Source organism: Bubalus bubalis, chromosome 12 (assembly GCF_019923935.1).
Source record: "Bubalus bubalis isolate 160015118507 breed Murrah chromosome 12, NDDB_SH_1, whole genome shotgun sequence".
Lineage (NCBI taxonomy): Eukaryota > Metazoa > Chordata > Mammalia > Artiodactyla > Bovidae > Bubalus > Bubalus bubalis.
In genome coordinates this window covers 23,095,120-23,110,890 of record NC_059168.1, presented here as the reverse complement: position 1 = coordinate 23,110,890, position 15,771 = coordinate 23,095,120, and the positions used below count along the sequence as shown (strand labels likewise).

Genomic DNA, 15,771 nt, shown 5'->3' with positions numbered 1-15,771 from the left:
AAAATAATATGCCAAAGTGACATATTTTGGGGGTGGACTGCTCTGAACCTCATCATTATTTAAGGAACAGGACAAAGCTTTCTTCTCAAAGAAAAGACCAAAACTTAGAAAGGATTATGTCACCACAAATCTTTAAATTATTTTATTTTAATGTAGTTTAGGATATTTTTGAAAGAGAAGCTAATGATTTTTTTAGCCACTGGGTATCTGGATATATGGTAATGTTCCTCACCTTCCAGACGTCCAATAGTTAATTGAAGAAACTAATACATTTCCACCACCATCTAAACTGAGACAGACATTCTAAGTTACGGAAGCTCAGAAATAAAATCAAAATTGTAGGAAATGGCAGAAACTTCAACATCTGAATATTGATTTTTTTGATGAGCAAGTAGTATTTATATTTCAGTAACTTATTAGACAGCAGGATAGATTTTTAAACCATTATTAAAACAAGAAATTTTAAAGGGAACTTTTCCAACCAGGGAATAACCACATACATATATTTCATTTTTATTTCTACCTTTTAAGAGGATACTATTAATTAGGGAGAGAATATTGCTATCTTTGCAATAAGAGTGAGTGTATTTCAGTTCTAGACATTTTTAGATTTATATGGGAAATGTAATGCTGAAAGATTTCTGTTTTCTGTTTTAACACTTATAAGTAAAACTTTGTTTTTATTCATCTGAAATGATTTCTCAAAGACATGGTTATGGATATAGACATATATATTTCTGCATTTGCAAAAACACTGTAAATGAAACACACTAGGGAAATTTGTATTTTTTATAAATTATCTATGGAAATAAAAACAAAATGTTTATAAATTAATCTACACACAATGCTTAAAATTTTAACCTTCTAAATTTTAGATCCTATATATAGCTTTTCTATAATCATAAACAAATCAGGAGAAAACCAATAGTGAGTTCTTATAAAAGCATACCCACATATCATTTTATAAAGTTCATAGTCTTCTAAGAAAATCACTCATTGGTCTATTATTATTATGGCTATTTTGAAATTCATAACTTTTTTCATGATTGAAGAACAAGAGATATACAAAATAAAAGTATTTCCTGCTCTGAGAAGCCAGGCTATATTATTTTATTTTGGGAAAAAATTATTAATTTCAGTGTTTTTTAAAAATGACTAGAAAAATAAAGGTGAGCTATTCAAATAAAAGCATCATGGAAATAATAAAAGCAGGTTTTAGTATACTGAGCATGTTTTCATACTTTATGCTATAAATAACCAAAATATTACATACTGAAATGATACCAAGGAAGAAAAAATTCCAGGAAAATATTTTATTTGGAGCTATATTTATTTTATATATATATATATATATATATATATATAGAGAGAGAGAGAGAGAGAGAGAAAAAGGCTGTTACACAGGGTTTAATTTTTCCACGTATATTTTCTTTCATTTAATAAAGGAGAGAAGTAACTAAAATTGTGGTCTTAAAAATACCAATGCTTAATTAATGCTTTTCTTTCTAGTTTGACTTCCCATTCATGGAGAACTGAAAATAGAGATGATTTCTTCTTTCTTCTAACACCCACCTGAAAGGAGGTAGTGAATCAAAGTCTAATTTTTGTTTGTATTTATTTGAATTACTCTATTCAACATAATTTGAGAACGATCTGTTTTTTAACTACAAGCATTTATAAAGAATGAATAGTGAAAAGCATGATAAAGAAAAAGAAAAAGATCAGAAATATAGTTTAGAAGTATTAATTTTCATCATTTTTCACTGAACTGCATTTAGTTTTAACTTTTGACCATATTAACCACAGATTGGTTCTCATGTAACCTATTTGTTAAAGGAACTATAGTTGTTGTTTAGTCACTAATCTGTATCCAACTCTTGCAACCCCATGAACTATATAGCTTGCCAGGCTCCCTCTGTCCATGGTATCTTCCTAGCCAAGAATACTGGTTGCTATTTTCTTCTCCAGGGTATCTTGCTGGACCAGGGATTAAATCCACATCTCTTGCACTGGCAGGCAGATTCTTTACTGCTGAGCCTCCATGAAACCATTATCCGACCCTTAGGTCATTCAAGGTCTAGAGTGCAAGATAAGCAAGGGAATGTGTGTGTTATCATGTTAGTCATTCAGTCGTGTCCGACTCTTTGTGACCCCATGGACTGTACAGTGCGTCAGGCTCTTCTGTCCATGGGATTTCCCAGGCAAGGATACTGGAGTGGGTTGCCATTTCCTTCTCCAAGCAAGGGAATAGGCAACTGTGATATCTAGGGTAAAAAGTTGTATGCTAGAGGTAAGGAGAATGTAGGATGAACATCTGGGAAGTGGAGGGTGGGGCAGAAATATTTGAGTTTAATTTCAATTTTTATTGCAGAATGGAAAACCTTAGATTGTGATCACCTGGAAATCAGAGATACAAGTGGAGGGAGCATTGCCCTAGTGCAGGAAAGATATAGCAACAGCCAGATCTAGGGCAGCAGTAATGGGGATAAAGAATAAGCAGATACATTTAATATTCATTAGGGAAGTATGCAGATGACACCACCCTTGTGGCAGAAAGCAAAGAGGAACTGAAGAGCTTCTTGATGAAAGTGAAAGAAGAGAGTGAAAAAGTTGCCTTAAAACTTAGCATTCAAAAAACAAAGATCATGGCATCAGGTCCCATTGCTGCTGCTGCTAAGTCACTTCAGTCGTGTCCGACTCTGTGTGACCCCATAGACGGCAGCCCACCAGGCTCCCCCGTCCCTGGGATTCTCCAGGCAAGAACACTGGAGTGGGTTGCCATTTCCTTCTCCAGTGCATGAAAGTGAAAAGTGAAAGTGAAGTCGCTCAGTCGTGCCCGACTGGCAAATAGATGGGGAAACAATGGAAACTGTGAGAAACTTTATTTTCTTAAGCTCCAAAATCACTGCAGATGGTGACTGCAGCCATGAAATTAAAAGATCCTCCTTGGAAGAAAAGCTGTGACCAACCTAGATAGCATATTGAAAAGTAGACATTGCTTTGCCAACAAAGGTCCATCTAGTCAAAGCTTTGGTTTTTCCAGTAGTCATGCATGGTTGTGAGAGTTGGACTATAAAGAAAGCTGAGTGCTGAAGACGTGATACTTTTGAATTGTGGTGTTGGAGAAGACTCTTGAAAGTCCCTTGGACTGCAAGGAGATCCAACCAGTCAATCCCAAAAGAAATCAGTCCTGAATGGTCATTAGAAGGACTGATGCTGAAGCTGAAACTCCAATACTTTGGCCACCTGATGCGAAAAACTGACTCATTGGAAAAGACCCTGATGCTGGCAGGGATTGGGGGTGGGAAGAGAAGGGGACAACAGAGAATGAGATGGTTGGATGGCATCACTGACTCAATGGACATGAGTTTGTGTAAGCTCTGGGAGTTGGTGAAAGACAGGGAAGCCTGGCATGCTGCAGTCCACGGGGTCACAAATAATCAGACAGGACTGAGTAACTGAACTGAAGATAGTAGATAGATAGGGCTTGGATTTGTGGATGAGGAAGAAAAATGTCAATGAGTGTCAATCTTCTGCATTGGCGGGCAGATTCTTTACCACAGAGCCACTGGGAAAAGGACTATTAGGCCTTAGTAAACTAACAAGGATTTTGGGGTGTGAAAATCTGAGTCTTCCTCACTGACATGGAGAACAGACTTGTGGACACCAACGGGGAAGGAGGGTAGGGAAGGGATGAACTGGGAGGCTGGGGTTAGCATATGCAAGCTATTATAAATAGAATCAAACTCCTACTGAATAGCACATATATTCAATATCCTGAGATAAAATATATAGAAACATATATATATTTCTATTCTATTATTCTATAAATATATAGATATATATTTATTTATGTAAAAAACATAGAAATATATTTCATATATATAAAAATATATAGAAATATATATATATTTCTATTCTATTCTATTATTCTATAAAATATATAGAAATAAATAGAAATATATTCAATATCCTGAGATAAATCATAACAGAAAACAATATAAAAATAATGTATAAACATGTATAACTGAATCCCTTTGCTGAACAGCAGAAATTTACAAATGTTATAAATCAACTATACATCAATTAAAAAAAAAAAGTGAGCCTTCCTGACTTCTTCATTTCCATAGAACCGAATTTTTTTTCCTTTTAAAAAATTCTGTGAACAAAAGCTGTTGTGACTCTGAATAAAGAGATACAAACTTCCAGTTGCAAAATATATAAGTAATGAATATGAAATGCACAGTGTGGGCAATATAGTCAATAACTATGTGATATCTTTGTATGATGACAGATGGCAACTAGACTTAACTGTGGTGATTATTTTGAAATGTATAGAAATATTGAAACATTATATTATGCACCAGGAACTAACATAGTGTTGTAGGTCAATTATACTTTAGAAACAAGCAATCAAATCAATAGAAAAAGAGATCAGATTTGTGGTTGCTAGAGGTGGAGAGTGGGAACAAGGGGAACTGGATGAAGACAGTCAAAAGGTACAAACTTCCAGTAGAAGATAAATATATACTAGAGATATAATGTACAACATGATTAATATAATTAATCCTGCCATATGTTATATATGAAAGCTGTTTAGAGAACAAATCGTTAGAGTTCTAATCCCAAGAAAAAAAGTTTCTCTTTAATTTTGTGTCTGTAGATAAGATGATAGATATTCACTAAACTCACTATGGTAATTATTTCATGATATATGTAAGTCAAATCATTATGCTGTAAGCCTTCAACTTAGAGCTACATGTTTATTATATTTCAATAAAACTGGAAGGAAAAAATGATCTGAACAGAAGCTGTTGTGAGTTTGAACAACATGTGATTCTACAAAAACAGCAAAAAATTTCCTCTGAAAATGTTCAAAATACACTGTTTTTATATTATTTATATAAATGATAATGTAAGAATACTCAAGTGACTCTGAAAAACTTATCGTCTGATCTTTGCACATGCTCTTTCACTAGCCTCATTGCTAACATGAACTTGGTTACTGGTTTATGATTTTATCATAAACCAAAGACAATTTTAATTTGTTGCATTTTTATACCATGCATCTTATTAATTTCTTTATATAAAATATTTCTGGAAAATAAAAGGAATGAAAGCTTTTGTGGTGAGTGTAAATATAAAAATATCGAGGTCATCAAGAGGAATATAAAAGGCTGTGCTGATCGATTTCTGAGTGTGTCTGGACTGATCTAAGTGAAGAACAATTATATTTCCAAGATGACTGCACAATGATGTTTCTGCCAGGAGTCAAGAGACAGGTGGAATTAATTACAATAGCTGATATAATTAGGGAAAAGATTACTACTTTAAAATTAACCCTCACAGCAAATTTTCAAATTTCTTGTTTTAATAAAACTGCACATGCAAAAGATTTTGAGCTCTTTGAGAGGGTATCATGTTTCATTTTTAAAAATTTCTTGAACTCTAATAAACTGTTTATTACCTGTCAGGTGTCAACTAAGTATTTATTGCCGGGAGCCAGCGTGAGGAACTCCGCCTGTGACAAAGGTCATGAGGAAGGAGGCTTGGCATACGCACAGGCGGGATCGGGCTTCAGGAGTCCCCCTGGAAATTCTCGAGCATCTACCCCCAAAACCAGAGTCTGCCTACTTTCTGCTTTGTGCTCTCACCTACACCTCTGACTTTACAGGGGGCTGTGCCCCACCACCTCTCTCTGAAAAAAGAGTTAACTTACAGCCCCAGTTAATAAAGTTCCTGGGTGTGACAGTGTTTCAACCTACAAACTCCTTTGGAAGTCCTCTAGCCTGCCTGAATAGGTTTTTTCGGCCATATGTGATTGTTCAGAGCCTCCCAACTGTGAGAGGCATGAGATGTTCTAAACTGTCTAAATACAGATTCCTTTGAGCAGTTAAAAGATAGATTAGAAATTGTATTGGTGAAGGGTTTTTCACGTATTGGGCCAATGTTTGCTGCTAAGTCTCCATATCCCTTACCTACTGTGTCCCTGGCAGTGTATTGATTTATATATTTGGTGTATAGAAATGTAAGTAGTAGCTTTAATGTTTGTAACCTTGGACCCTTGAGTTAATTCTTTTCTTGTTATAGCTCACCACACCTTTGCCCTATGGGAATGCAACTTTATCTAATGCTTTCGGAGGGTGGCACCTGACCCTAGAATAATCACCTTTAGAGAAAAATAAGTTTTCTGAAGAAAGAATCTTAAAATGTTAACAGGCCTCCTGGCCAGAAGATGATGTAAATCACCTAAACTTTTGCATATGATAAGTTTGAAAGCCTGGCTTCGATTAGGATCAGGGACTGCTGTCCTTGCATGACTCTACCCCTTCCCCCATTATCCTCTATGCACAACTTAAGGTATAAAACTACTTCGGAAAATAAAGTACACCTTTTGGTTCACTGAAAGTTGGTCTCCCCATGTCCTTCTCTCACCTTCTGGCTGAATTTCCATCTGGGGTGGGGAGGCTCGCCAAGCCTACTAATTTTGCCTGGGCTTCTAAGATCTGACTGGGGAGGCCTTAGTGTCTCCTCTCCTTCGGGAGAACGGGAGGACACCTGCGGCCTACGTAGGTGACGCAAATCCCTTATTTTGGAATTTTATTAGCTTTCCACGTAAACCAAGTTATTCAGCCTCTTTTCTCCACTAAATTTTCTCACTGAGCTATCCTTATTTAACCACTCTTTATATCTTTAGTTAACGTTTAGTTAAGCAATTGTTTCCTGATCCTCGCCTACGCCGTCCCCGCTTCGAATTCCCTGGATCCACCGGGGCTGGACCCAGGCAATTTATAATATAATGGATTGATATTTGATCAAAAACCACATGAGTCCATTATGAAATATTTTACAACCAACAGGAAAGCCAACCAAACTGACATTAAATATTTAGCTGAAAGTTACACCTGAAATACTGTTTCAGAAAATTACCTACTTGGAGAAATCAGTGACTAATTTTCATCATTTTGTCCTAACTGCCCTGTCTAAATATCAAATGTTGGATGATTTAAAATTTTAACTCATATAAAAAATAGAAGTCCAGCCAAAAAACATTAATTTTTCCTCTAAACAGCTCTGTTTTATCTTTAGTCTTCTGATGTAATTTCTCTTCCTACCAATACAAATTTCATAAGAAGGGCATTTTTTTATATGCTCACTTTAACAGACTGGAAAAACTATGATATAGCATAGTTTATGCAAAAAAGTGCAACTGTTACTTGATGTGATTGTGTCTTTCTCTTCTGATTTTTTGGGGTTAAATGATGTACAGCATTATCTTTCAGAGTTCTAAATGACACCTCTTCTACATAATAAAGAAGAATCATTGAGTGAAATGGTGAACTCTCTTTCTCAGTGAAAACAATATGTTTTGTTTCAGTCAGTCCTCTATTCATGTTTAAAAACTGTTCCATGTGTGTTCTTACAGGGAATTTGGAAGAGACTCCACAGAAAATAAACTTTTAACAGAACTGTCACATTCAAGTCACAAAGAAATAATAATGCATCACAGAAATCTTAACTCTCTTAAAGAATTGGAAGAGGATTTCTGTTAATAATCCTTCTTAAATGTCTTCCAATCATATCCATTTTCGCAGAAGAGGTCTAGAACTCTGGGGATAGCCATATTTATTATCAAGGGTATGTTTTATAAGTGATTGGTCAAAAGTGATGAAACAAACCTAAAAGCATGGATTCTCAGAAAGATTTAAATTGAAACAAAGATGTAAAATATTTCACCATCATCATCCTCACCGTCACTAGCATGTATTGAGTGCAACGAATGAGGAAAAATTTCACACCACCTCTTTTAAACTCCATGCGCTATATACTTTTATCGCCAACATTAAAAGGGTAGATAACTATCTATGGTCTCACAGATACTAAATGGTGGCTTTGGAATTTATATCCATGTACTTTGGATGCAGAGTTCACATGCTTAATGATATACTCTATTACCTCATCAAATTCAATGTTAGATACACAAAAAGGCTAAGATATTTTTGAGTGCCACTTCCTTCAGAGACTGTTAAGCTTTGTTACTCTGGAAACACAGATGTGTCTTTGAGAAGAAAAGGAAACTTGAATTTACAGTGAAGATTTTAAAAGTCACGAATGCCAGCCTGAAGTCAAGGCATCACTTTAAAGGTTAAAAGTAGATAAAAGTTAAGAACTGGAGCTAAAATGTGTCTGCAGCCTTTGAAACAGAATATAAAGCAAACATGTTGCAAGAACTGAGACTCTGCTATTTAAGGACACTTTTCATCCGGCAAATTTATACATTACCTTAGGTTAAGGATTGCTGTGATGAAAAAATGTAACTGCTCACTCTCTACTATGATTCTTTGTGAAATAGAATGCATGTATTAAAAGTAGAAATAGTTGTTATTTGGTTTTTAATACAGTTAAATGAAAGGATTACTTCTTAATAATATGAAGGGTTTGTATTTTGTATTTGTTATATTTTCCATTTTAAATAGAATTAAGTGAGGGGAAAGGGCTATCTCTCATAGGCAGAAATTGGCAAATACATGCTATTATTTTTTAAAAGAATCTTATACTTTTAGGGCTAGAATTTGAGTGTTCTTGTTGTTTTTGTTCGGTCACTAAGTCATATCCAACTCTTAGACCCCATGCACTGCAGCATGCCAGGCCTCCCTGTCCCAGGAGATTAACTACTTGTAAAGAATTGAAAGCCAATTTCATAATGAATTTTGCACCCTAATACACAGTGAAGTTAGAAGTGATTTTAACTTTAAAAGGTAGTGCTTAATGTTTGTTGCTTTGTAATTACAGAAGTAGAATCTTTAAATTGAAACATTTTGTTAGGTAGGAAGTTAGGCATGATCACAACTGATCTCTAAACCCATCCCAGACACATCATGAAAAGCTCAAAGATGCTACAAAAATAACCACAGAAGACTTTTTCCAACTCTTGCGCAAGTACCTTAGGCATACCCTGGATACAAACTAACCACAGGGGCTTCCTCAAATGACCTTAGGCATCTAGGAGCCCATTAAGGGTTTATAAATATTCTATACATATAAACATCTGATTATAACAGACTGAATTATGGGAAAGACATGCACAACAGAGCTTGTTGTTATGTAACTTGCAATTGTCAATCAGCCTTGAGTGTATGCCTATTTGCATTCCCTTTCCCGACTGGTGGCAGATACAAGCTGTGTTTTGCACAGGGCAGAACCAAAAGGAGGAGACAGGAAGTATAAAATGCAAAGCCAAGAGGGATTGTACAACTCCTTGGGGGTCAGCCTGCTCCCATGTCTCAGGAATGTTTGTTTAATGAACGTTCTGCCTGCTTGAGCTATAATTTGTCTGTTGTTTTAAACCCTTTAGCACATCATCCCAATTCTTTGTTACAATGAGACAAGAACTTAGGGAGAGAAATAAACTAACCTGACAATTTCATTGTGGATCACTACTTACTGGAAGGTCAGAGGTTGGGAAAAGAAATAAATCCTAAATTTTGGAATGAGAACCTTCTCACTATTTTGGATGAACTTCTCCATCTCCCTGCTTTTGAGTACCATCAAGTGTAATCGCTCATGGTAAAATGGTATAAACTTGCCTTGAAGAAAAGTCCCCCAAACAGACTCACACATTGAATTAAAACTATAATAGAAAGTTTTATATGAACTTACAGTAAGAAACGTGCTTTCTTGTTTTGACCTGGGGCTTCCTGCTTTATCCATTCATCACCCTCACGTTTTATGGAGTTCTGTTACGCAAACAAAGAAAAGAAAATCCATGCTACTTTAAAACTGTCCACCAAAAAAGAAATTTTTGTTTGTGAGGAATTTGTAGATTGCTGCAATTCAAGATGAAGATTTTTGGATATTTATTAACTTGTTTGCTATTCTTACCAAATTATAAATTTGGGGATTTGATATGACTTCCATTTCCCATTCAATACAGTAAGAAACAAAAGGAGGGAGTATTTTGGAAAGATATTCTACCTAGTTAAAAAAAAAAAATTTAACTCTGAATTAGTAGAAATTTCTTATTATATTATTTATGTTTATAGTTCCATATTTGGTTAGGAATATAAAACATGTAATTTTACATGCATCTTTTTGTAAAGTAAGTAAACAGATTTGAGCTGAAAATTAGAACTCAGCAATATTTTTAAAAGAAAATGTAGTTGTTTTTGATCATCCCCGAATAGCATCACTCACCTCTTCATGGCTTCATGAAAACTAAGGCATCACAATTTTTCTGTGACTATTTCCAGGAGAATTAAAGCTAAAATGGGCTGCAAACACACTGCTATGAGTCTGGCTATAAATTAAATTAATTGCAAAATAAATATCTACTCTGTGTTTTAATATCTTGTTTATATGATTAAACCTGAGGAGTTTTTACTTAAATCTATAGAAGATAACCTCAATTTTATATTCTCTCAAATACTATATATTCTAAGAATATACTGAAGACAACTTATTTGAACTTTAAGTAGAAAATGTAAACTAACTCAACACTCATTTACCTTAAGATAGAGTGGATGTACATTATTTTAAGTGAGGCAACTATCCAGTACTGAATTGTTTAGCAAGATAATCCAAGTCTTAATTTTGGTTATTACATAACTATATAAAAATTTTAAATGCACACGGAGGCAGTCCTTATTTTGCAAAATTTCAATATCCATGAGTTTTAGTTACCATAATTTAGTTAAATAACACCATTACCCAGTAACACAGTTCAATTTTTAATTATGATATATTAACTCTGAATAAGTAAATAAAGTACAAATATCACTACTAGTTCTTTGGCACACAAGCAGCTGTACATATAACAGAAGTGTATCATGATCAATGACCAATTATATTACTTCTTTCAAACTCTGCCCATGAGTGGTCACTGCTCATCTGTTAGTTCACAAGCTAAAAGTATATTACAGCATAAGTGATACCAATAAAATACCCCAAGTTAAAGGAAATCTCAAGGATATTGCAAAACATTGAAATCACAGATTACCTGTTGGAAACTCAACTTAGAATTTATGACAATTTACTAAGGCATATAGAAAAGGTGTTTGTTTCATATTGTAGGTTATACAGTGAGAAGAACAAAGCAAGCATTTGGCCAGAATACACAGCCAGTTAGTGAGAGAGCCAGTCCTGTCTACCACTGCACCCAGAGTAATCAGCTTTATAGAATCAGACTTATCTGCTTTCTCACGCTATATATAAAAATAAACTCAAAATGAATTAAAGACTTAAATGTAATACCTAAAACTATAAAACTTCTAAGAACACATAGGCAGTACACTTTCTGACATTAGTTTTAGAAATATTTGTTGATATCTGTCTCTTCAGTAAAGGGCAAAAAAAGAAAAACTAAACAAAGAGGATCACATCAAACTATAAGCCTCTCCACTGTGAAAGGAACCAACAGCACAAAGAAAAGTCACACAACAGAATGAGAGAAGATATATTTGATGGGGCTAATATTCAAAATATATAATGGACTTATATAACTCAATATATCCTCCAAAAAAATCTATTTAAAAATGGGCACAGGTAATATCACATTAACAAAATAAAGGATGAAATGATACAGTCTTCTCAGCAGATCAAAGGAAAGATTTGACAAAACTGAACACTCATTTGTAATGAAAACTTTCATAAATCTGTTGCTTTTGTATACACGAATCATAAACTATCAGAAAGTTAAAATAAATCCTATTTAAAATTTATATTTTGATCAAAAAGAATAAGATGCTTACTAATAAACTTAACTTAGGATGTTACATTCTGAAAACTACAAAAGCTTGATAAAGGAAACTGCATAATACAAAGAAATGAAAAAGAATCCCATGGTCTTAGACCGGAAGAATATTAAAATACTTATACTACCCAAAGCAACCTATAGATTTAGTGCAATCCTTCCCAAAATACTCATGGTATTTTTCACAGAACCAGAACAAACAATCCTAAAATCTATATGGAAGCACAAAAGACCTTGAATTGTGAAAGCAATCTTGAGAAAAAAAGAACAAAGCTGGAGGTAGCAGGCTCTCAGACTTCAGACCATATTACAAAGCTACAGTAATCAAAACAGCATGGTACTGGCACAAACACAGATACATATAAATAGATCAATGGAACAGAATAGAGAGCACAGAAATAAAGCCATTCACCTATGGCCAATTAAACTATAACAAAGAAGTTAAGAATATACAATGGAAAATATCTCTTCAATAAACTGTACTGGGAAAACTGGACAGCTACATGTAAAACAATGAAATTAGAAAAGTTCTTCATACCATATAAATGATGAGCCCCAAATAGATTAAAGACCTAAATGTAAGACCTGAAACCATAAAAATCCTAGGAGAACACATAGCCAGAATACTCTTTGACATAAATTATAGCAATGATTTTAAATGTCTTCTAAGGCAAAAGAAATAAAATAAAAAATAAATAAATGGGACCTAATTAAGTTTAAATGCTTTTCCACAGCAAAGGAAACCATTGACAAAATGAAAAGACAAATTACAGAATGGGAGAAAATATTTGCAAATGATATGAACCATGATAACTAGGGGTTAATATCTAAAATATATAAACAGTTCATACAACTTAATATTAAAAATTTTTTTTAATTAGCAGAAGACCTGAATAAACATTTTTCCAAATAAGATATACAGATGGTTCTACAGATCGTAGATGTACAGATTTCTCTTATTAGAGAAATGCAAATCAAAACAAGAATGAGATCACCTCACACATATCAGAGTGGCTATCATCAAATCATCTACAAATAACAAATGTTGGTGAGGATGTAGAGAAAAGGGAAACTGCAGAGTTGGCAATTTGATCTCTTTTTCCTCTGCCTTTTCTAAATCCTTTTCTAAATCTAAATTGGGGTGCATGTGTCTTTTCAAATTTTTGTTTTTATTTATTATTTTTTTACAGATATATAGCTAAGAATGGAGAAGGCAATGGCACCCCACTTTGGTACTCTTGCCTGGAAAATCCCATGGATGTAGGAAGGCTGCAGTCCATGGGGTCGCTGAGGGTCGGATACAACTGAACGTCTTCACTTTCACTTTTCACTTTCATGCATTGGAGAAGGGAATGGCAACCCACTCTAGTGTTCTTGCCTGGAGACTCCCAGGGACAGGGGAGCCTGGTGGGCTGCCATCTATGGGGTCGCACAGAGTTGGACACGACTGAAGTGACTTAGCAGCAGCCAAGAATGAAATTGCTAGGAAGTATGGTAGTTCTATTTTAAGACATTTGCTCCTTGGAAGAAAAGCTATGACAAGTCTAGACAGTATTTTAAAAACCACAGACATCACTTTGTCAACAAAGGTCCATATAGTCAAAGTTATGGTTTTTCCAATACTCATGCATGGATGTGTGAGTTGGACCATAATGAAGGGTGAGCACCAAAGAATTGATGGTGGTTCTGGAGAAGTCTCTTGAGAGTCCCTTGGACTGCAAGGAGATCAAACCAGTCATTCCTAAAGGAAATCAACCCTGAATATTCATTGGAAGGACTCATGCTGAAGTTGAAACTCCAATACTTTGGTCACCTGATGCAGACAGCTGACTCATTGGAGAACTTTATGCTGAGAAAGACTGAGGGCAAGAGAAGAAGGGGCACCAGAGGATGAGATGGTTGGATGGCATCACTGACTCAATGGACATGAGTTTGAACAAATTCAGGAAGATAGTGAAGGACAGGGAAGCATGGTGTGCTGCAGTTCACGGGGTCACAAAGAGTCAGACATGACTTAGCAACTGACCAGCTACAATGCACCCCAATGGTCAAAGCAACACTATTACAATAGGCAAGATAGGGAAGCAGCTGAAGTGTCCATTAATAAAGGAATGGAAAAAAAGTGATATATGTATATACACAAACAAACATATATATATTACTATATATTTATACATATTTATATTTGTCATTTTAGTTGTTAACTTTTGTCTGACTCTTTTGTGACCCCATGGACTATAGTCCACCTAGCTCTTTTGTCCATGGCATTCCCTGGCAAGAATACTGGAATGGGTTGGCATTTCCTTCTCCAGTGAATCTTCCTTACTCAGGGATCAATCTGTTATCTCCTGCACTGGCAGGTGGATTCTTTATCACTGAGACACCAGAAAAGCCTATATATATCTCTATATCTATTTATCTATCTATATATTCAGATCAGATCAGTCACTCAGTCGTGTCCGACTCTTTGCGACCCCATGAATCGCAGCACGCCAGGCCTCCCTGTCCATCACCAACTCCCGGAGTTCACCCAGACTCACGCCCATCAAGTCAGCGATGCCATCCAGCCATCTCATCCTCTGTCGTCCCCTTCTCCTCCTGCCCCCAATCCCTCCCAGCATCAGAGTCTTTTCCAATGAGTCAACTCTTCGCATCAGGTGGCCAAAGTACTGGAGTTTCAGCTTTAGCATCATTCCTTCCAAAGAAATCCCAGGGCTGATCTCCTTCAGAATGGACTGGTTGGATCTCCTTGCAGGCCAAGGGACTCTCAAGAGTCTTCTCTAACACCACAGTTCAAAAACATCAATTCTTCGGTGCTCAGGCTTCTTCACAGTCCAGCTCTCACATCCATACATGACCACAGGAAAAACCATAGCCTTGACTAGACAAACCTTTGTTGGCAAAGTAATGTCTCTGCTTTTGAATATGCTATCTAGGTTGGTCATAACTTTCCTTCCAAGGAGTAAGCGTCTTCTAATTTCATGGCTGCAGTCACCATCTGCAGTGATTTTGGAGCCCAGAAAAATAAAGTATGACACTGTTTCCACTGTTTCCCATCTATTTCCCATGAAGTGCTGGGACCAGATGCCATGATCTTCGTTTTCTGAATGTTGAGCTTTAAGACAACTTTTTCACTCTCCACTTTCACCTTCATCAAGAGGCTTTTTAGTTCCTTTTCACTTTCTGTCATAAGGGTGGTGTCATCTGCATATCTGAGGTTATTGATATTTCTCCCGGCAATCTTGATTCCAGTTTGTGTTTCTTCCAGTCCAGCGTTTCTCATGATGTACTCTGCATATAAGTTAAATAAACAGGGTGACAATATACAGCCTTGACGTACTCCTTTTCCTTTTTGGAAAAAGTCTGTTGTTCCATGTCCAGTTCTAACTGTTGCTTCCTGACCTGCATACAAATTTCTCAAGAGGCAGATCAGATGGTTTGGTATTCCCATCTCTTTCAGAATTTTCCACAGTTTCTTGTGATCCACACAGTCAAAGTCTTTGGCATAGTCAATAAAGCAGAAATAGATGTTTTTCTGGATGGAACTCTCTTGCTTTTTCAATGATCCAGCGGATGTTGGCAATTTGATCTCTCGTTCCTCTGCCTTTTCTAAAACCAGCTTGAACATCAGGAAGTTCACGGTTCACATATTACTGAAGGCTGGCTTGGAGAATTTTGAGCATTACTTTACCAGCGTGTGAGATGAGTGCAATTCTGCGGTAGTTTGAGCTTTCTTTGGAATTACCTTTCTTTGGGATTGGAATGAAAACTGACCTTGTCCAGTCCTGTGGCCACTGCTGAGTTTTCCAAATTTGGTGGCATATAGAATGCAGCACTTTCACAGCATCATCTTTCAGGATTTGGAATAGTTCAACTGGAATTCTATCACCTGTATATTACTCAGCCATAAAAATAATGAAATTCTGCTATTTACAACAATGAGGATGGACATAGAAAATAATATGCTTAATGAAATGTCAGGCAAGACAAATACCATATTATACCACTTATATGTAGAACCT

The 15,771-nt window shown here is 35.6% G+C and overlaps 1 long non-coding RNA gene across 1 annotated transcript in view; it reads right to left on the bottom strand.

Annotated features, from left to right (window-relative positions):
* Nucleotides 1-1,406: 1,406 nt before the first annotated feature.
* The window catches only part of LOC123328442, a 225,027-nt gene continuing 210,662 nt past the window's right edge, over nt 1,407-15,771 (bottom strand). Inside the window, exons 2-3 of the long non-coding RNA XR_006543265.2 lie at nt 9,661-9,737; nt 1,407-1,572 (exon numbers count right to left, since the gene is read on the bottom strand). This is a non-coding gene — a long non-coding RNA (uncharacterized LOC123328442). The remainder of the gene's footprint in view (nt 1,573-9,660; nt 9,738-15,771) is intronic.